A 5,919-nucleotide genomic window follows, 5' to 3' on the forward strand; every position below is an offset into this window, starting at 1 on the left:
ACCCCTGCACAGGTGTAGCCCATGGCAGTTCAGTGTCCAAGTGGGTTACATAGTAATGGGAAGAGGGACTGCCTCTGACAAAATCTGATTGGCCTGCTCGTTTATCACTTCCCCCTGAGGGGGGAGCAGCCTTACCAGGCCATGGTAGAGGACAATGCATCCACTTTTGATGAGAACTGATAGACTAAGATCAGAAAGGAGAGGAGAACATCCCCTATCAGTGGACTTGGGGAGTGGCATGCATGCAAAAGGGGGAGGAAGGGTGGGATCAGGAGGGGAGGAGGGAGGGGCTTATGGGGGGATACAAAATGAATAAAGTGTAATTAATAAAAAATTAAAAAAAGAAAGGTACACACACACACACACACACACACACACATATATATATATATATATATACATATACATATTTGTACTTACCTTCTAATTGCTCATGGAGTATCACAAAGCTTGATTCTATCAATATAAGGTGAAAAAAATATCTTGGTGCAATAAAGGTAAAAATAAACCCCCCACCCCCCCCCCCAAAAAAAAAGAAGCTGATTTTCTCCAAGGTCCTCAGCTTTGACTGGCATCCAAACAACATTTTGCTGGATGTAGGCTCATGTGCCCTCAAATCCAGAGCATTTTTTGCCTAAATCAAAGGCAGATGAAAAGCCAGCCAATATGTGCTGAAGCAGCAAGATGCCTTTTGGTCACGTGATGTCTCAATTTGTTGGCAATGGCAACATTGGCTGGGTAGATTGTGTCAGCTTGTCTGCCAGTGGGAGCTGCCTGGGTCAGCCATGACAGCACTGTGTCCACTGATGATGCCTTGAAAAGCATGTAAGTTTCACCTGAGGAAATGAAGTTCCTGATTTTGCTTGGTATGTCATTCTTCTCAAAGAACAGCATCATGGACTCTGATCCCTTGACGATTGTGTCTAAGCTAGTCATCCCAAACCAGATCATATAGAACAACATATCCATTGTGGAAATATTCTACAACATGGACAAGAGGACTAAGGACTGCCACATGGCCTGGGAGACACTATACCAGAACAGCATCACTCAAGTGTCTATTTATGAGGGGACAAGCAAGATTTTTACAAATTTTACAGTGCTGGTATGGATGGACCCATGAGTTTGGGATTACAAGACCCTGTAGTAGCCATAGCCTCCAGGTAATGTGAAGCCTCTGCCAATCACCATGAGGAACACTGTTGAGCACACTCTGCAGTTTGCATTGTGGTAAGGATCCTCTAAGCCCACAGAAACCCTGTAACACTGATTAATCAACTAGTGCATTCATGTGGACATTGTGGATTAAGTATGGGTTTTAAAGACAGCAGTGGTTTCTGTTGTTGTTTTGTTTGTCATTTCATTTTGTTTCAAATCTGCTATCTAATTCCATTTAAACTATTTAAATTCCATTTAAACTATTTAGCTTCACTTTAAATAGTTTATTATGAAAGACTGTTACCATAATTTAAAGCATAAGGGCTGTATTATGTTGTCTCTAAAAATAAAATTAAAAATAATCTCAAGATTAAAAAAGAAATTAGTCACAATATCTCTACGCTATTATATCACTTTAAAAGTAAAATTAGACCTAGGTCTTCAAAACATGATCCAGAATGAAGAGCTTTGCTCTACTTTGGCAGTTGGGAAAGCATCTGGCATGTTGATCTGGCAGTCTTTAGCCTGTATTAGTAAAATTGTTAACACAGGAAGAACAGCATTTGGTGCATGTTGGTAACTATTATAATCTATTTGTAAAATATGCTATGCAGTATTGTTTTCTAAACAGGGGAAATGGAGCTTTGGCATGCATCCTCCATCATAGTTGGTAATCAAAAGAACTTGATTTAAAGTGAGTCCAGGAATTTCAATAATGAACTCTATGGGCAAACACATGTGCTTTGCAGTTCAATTTTTGCTTTGGCCAAGACTCCCTTAAGAATTCAGTGTTTATTCATTGTAACAGATACATTATATTCAAATAACATCTTGGCTTTCAAGTTGCATTCAGCAGCTAGAATGCCACCATCACTAACAGAACACTACCCAGGCTGATACATGCTGTCATGTCACATTATACCACAGTATTATGCCACAGCTCACTCTGCTCCTCTCAGTATAATCAATCTCTTCTTACACATATAAATTTTGCAGGCAGGTTTTACTTCTTTCTAGCATTTTGGAAATTCAACTTAAAATATTTTCCAGTTATTTTTAATCAACATAATACAGGTTAAAGTGGGATGTGACAGCTATTAGGCAACCTGGGCTTTTAGTCTGGCTCCATGCCTCTAAGTCATGAGTAACCTAGCCCATGACCATGGGCATAGTCAACATCTTAAACTCAAAGGTTGAAACCTCAACAATGAAGAGAACCTAAGATTCCTGATTAAGACAACCTCAACTATTTCTCAGGTGAATTTTAAAGCTTTAACATTCCTGAAAAAAAAATGTTTAATCAAAGTCATTCAGAGTCTGAGGATATGTTTTAGTTGGCAAATGTTTAAAATGCACAGCTGAGGTCAGGAGTTAGTTTGATCTCCAGATCCAAGGTAAAATGTCAAGCACGACAGTATAAGCTTGTAATGCTAGTGATGAAGAAACAGAGATGAGAGAATTACTTGGGCTTGGTAGACAGCCAGCCTAAGGAAATTAGTGAGCTTCAAGATCTGTGAACCTGCAAAACAATGTGGTCAGTGACAAAAGAAGAAACCTGATATATGCAGTTGTACATACCCTCAAATACACTAGCACATAAACACACTCACATGGACATGCATGCACACATAACATTTAATGACCTGAAAATCATTCACTAGTATTCTCACGCATGTGAAACAATTACTCTCTCCAGGTGGCCCAATGAGGGCGGCAGGGGGTTCCATCTACCCCCAATCTCTGAAACGCAGACTGCAGACTAGCATTGGAGTATAGGAGTTGATAATACCAATAAGGAAGAATTTAGGAAGGAAAAAAATACCCTTCACCTCTTTCAATGACTAGGTTACTATCCTTTGAGCTGAACTTCAGGCCCATTTACAGCAAATTAATTAATTACAATATATTAATAATTCAGCTGAAAAGGCATAGTGCTATAATGGGGAAGGTAGCTTGAGCTTTAGTACCCACAGCTCTGGATTTATGCTTTTATGGTGAATAATTTGTACATGTGCACCTGACTGTTTTGTGTCGCAGATAAGAACAAAGTTAAATATATGCAGTAGTCATGAAATCAGTTCAGTTAAGAAAACCAGGATTCTAATGTTCAATTTGGAAAATGAAAAAAGTACAAATAAAAAGAAACTTCTTAAAAAAGGAAGCAGCTGGGTACAAGGTCAATGCCAGGTGCTGGTGCTTTAGATTGTTCATTAACTCTACTGCAAAATGGAAGCTAAGCTAGCTACTACCTTCGACATTTGCAATTTATCCTGGATAAACTTGGGACTCTCATTCTCGCTCTCTCTCCCTCTCTTTCTGCTTTTGTTCATCTATCCCAAGAGGTTGATGTCACAAACTTACCTAGCCTTTCCTTTCTTTAACTTCATTTTCTACCCCAAGCTTCTATAAAGGACGTGATTTCTGTATTTTTTTTTTCTTTACACAAGTCAGATAAATGACATCCTGACTGAGATTCAGAATCTATGCCTTCATAGACAGAATAAGACTGATTTTATTGCACAATCAAACATACTATTAAGTCGCAATAATTAAAAGACTTTGATGGAGATTATGGACCTACATTTCAACAGCTCTGAATAATTAGATTATGTTCATGTTACTATTTCTGTAAAATCTCTCGGTAATAAAATCAGCACAATACATCATATAGAAGAAATAACATACAATAAAATATTTAAAATTCTTAGAATGATAAAGAATAATAAGATTATATCTTTAAAGTATAAAATGAAACTTTACATATGGTGAATAATTAAAAATTATTGTAATGCCAAAATGTGTGACAGAACCTGTGGTATACTTACAAAAACACTTAAAGTTTATTTTGCAATTGTAATAAATGAATGAAATTAGGGACAAAATAATAATATTGGTACTAGTGTTTTATGAATCTGGTTTTTGCCAGATATTTCTACAAGTTGTTTTATTTAACAGCCATGTACCTTACATCATGATAAATGAAGTACACATTATAATTCCTATTTTACAAATAAGGTAAAAATGCTAAGGAAGATCAAGCATTTTTTAAGATTCCATAGTTAATTTTATAGTCTATATTAATCCTGTTGATTCTAAATTCTTTGTAGTTAGCTGCAAAGTGTGTGTAAATACTTGACGCTTTAAGTATTAAAAACCTTGTGACACATCAAAGGCAAAGAAACACAATTAAGAAGAAATATATATAGCAGAAAGAATTAGGAATAATCAAGTGGCTAAAATCAAGTAGTTAAAGTCATGAAAAGCTTATTTAAGTTGATAAGAAATGTGCAAAGATGTGGGGTTAACAAACCGTGTACCTTAAAAGAAGAGTTACTAGAAATATGGAAAATACAAAAGGAAAATATTGTAATTATTGCATCAATGGGTTAAATAGATACATTCTTTATTTGTTATTATTAAGAATCAATATTCGCTTGGTGGGCGGGGCAAGATGGCAGCGCCGGGAGGACTCTCATTCTGAGGAGCAACACAGCAGGATTGGCACAGTGACCAGCAATCAGAACTCGCGGCCATAAAACACAAGTGGTTGTGTTTCTCAGGTGAGAGGATACCCCACGGTGGGGGATTCGATCAGCTTTAACTCACCCGGCTAAACCACAGAAGAGATCCCCGTTCCACCAGGCGCTTGGTCGCCAGCCCAGAGCTACCCGCCAGCGCGATCTGGTCACGGTCCCTGACAGAACTGTGGGCCCACAACACCATATACTGGATTTCCCAGTCGAGAGATAACCCCACGGAGCAGGAAACAATTGGGACCGACCCCAGGTTACCCAGACATCCCCTGGAAAAGACTCGGGTTCCGCGGGTGCCCCAGGAGCCAGCCCGGACCCAGAGCCGGGAGGGACAAAGGCGCCTGCCTGCACAGAGCCCTGCCTGCGCGCGTGATTCGCCGCCTCAGATAGAACTGTGGGCACCAGGGCAACAGGGCACCAGACTGCGTGTCTCTGGCAGGAGGAAACCCCCAGCTGAGGGGGTCAGCAGCTCTAACGCTTAGGACACCCAGCACCAAAACACTTCCTGGACTCACGCAGACTCTAGTGCAGGCAGAAGCGCTGTGCTCTGCCGCCATTGTTGCGTTCCCCTGGGGCACTGGGACACACACACAGCTGCATCCTCGGACCTGCAGGAGCCGAAGAGCCATTACAGCAGCCCTCAGATACTGTGCCAGGGATCGGCCAGTTGTCCCTGGCTGGACTGCCAAAACTGTAGGAATCCCTGATCCTTCAGGGGGGCTGCACCCACAGCGTCTGGACCAGAGTGGTGCCTACATCCGCCATCCCAGACAGAGACACACAGCTTCTGGTCCAGAGTGAGGCACCCAGCCTCCAGACCAGAACAGTGCCCCCAGGCGCCAACTCAACCTAGGTGCACATTCTCCAGGTCCAGAGCAGAGCAATCAGCCTTTGGCCCAGAGACTTGCTGAGTGCACCTCCCACTTTCTCAGACAGAACTGTGCGCCCCAGGATAACAGACTGAGTTTCCCTGTTGGGAGAAAACCCCATAGCTAGGGAATCAGCAGTTTCTTCAAGAGGACTGTACATGGAAATTTAGTGAGCAGCAGCACACTAAATTTATAACAAGAAACCCAGCAGTGGGGCAGCTGTCTTGAGAAATTTTATGGGTAAGAGGAGATCCCCCCCTGCCTACCATAGACCACAGCTACTACTCAGGGCTATAAACCTGAGGTGAGCAGTGGCATCTCCGGAGAAACACTGGCCATACAGTGACCATAACCAAAAA

General features: G+C 41.1%; 1 pseudogene; it reads left to right on the forward strand.

Annotated features, from left to right (window-relative positions):
- The first annotated feature begins 554 nt into the window (after positions 1–554).
- On the forward strand, positions 555–1,734 carry LOC129674198 (actin-related protein 2/3 complex subunit 1A-like; annotated as a pseudogene).
- Positions 1,735–5,919: the final 4,185 nt, after the last annotated feature.

The sequence above is a fragment of the Psammomys obesus genome, unplaced genomic scaffold, assembly GCF_907164565.1.
Source record: "Psammomys obesus unplaced genomic scaffold, mPsaObe1.curated_primary_1811, whole genome shotgun sequence".
Taxonomy (NCBI): domain Eukaryota; kingdom Metazoa; phylum Chordata; class Mammalia; order Rodentia; family Muridae; genus Psammomys; species Psammomys obesus.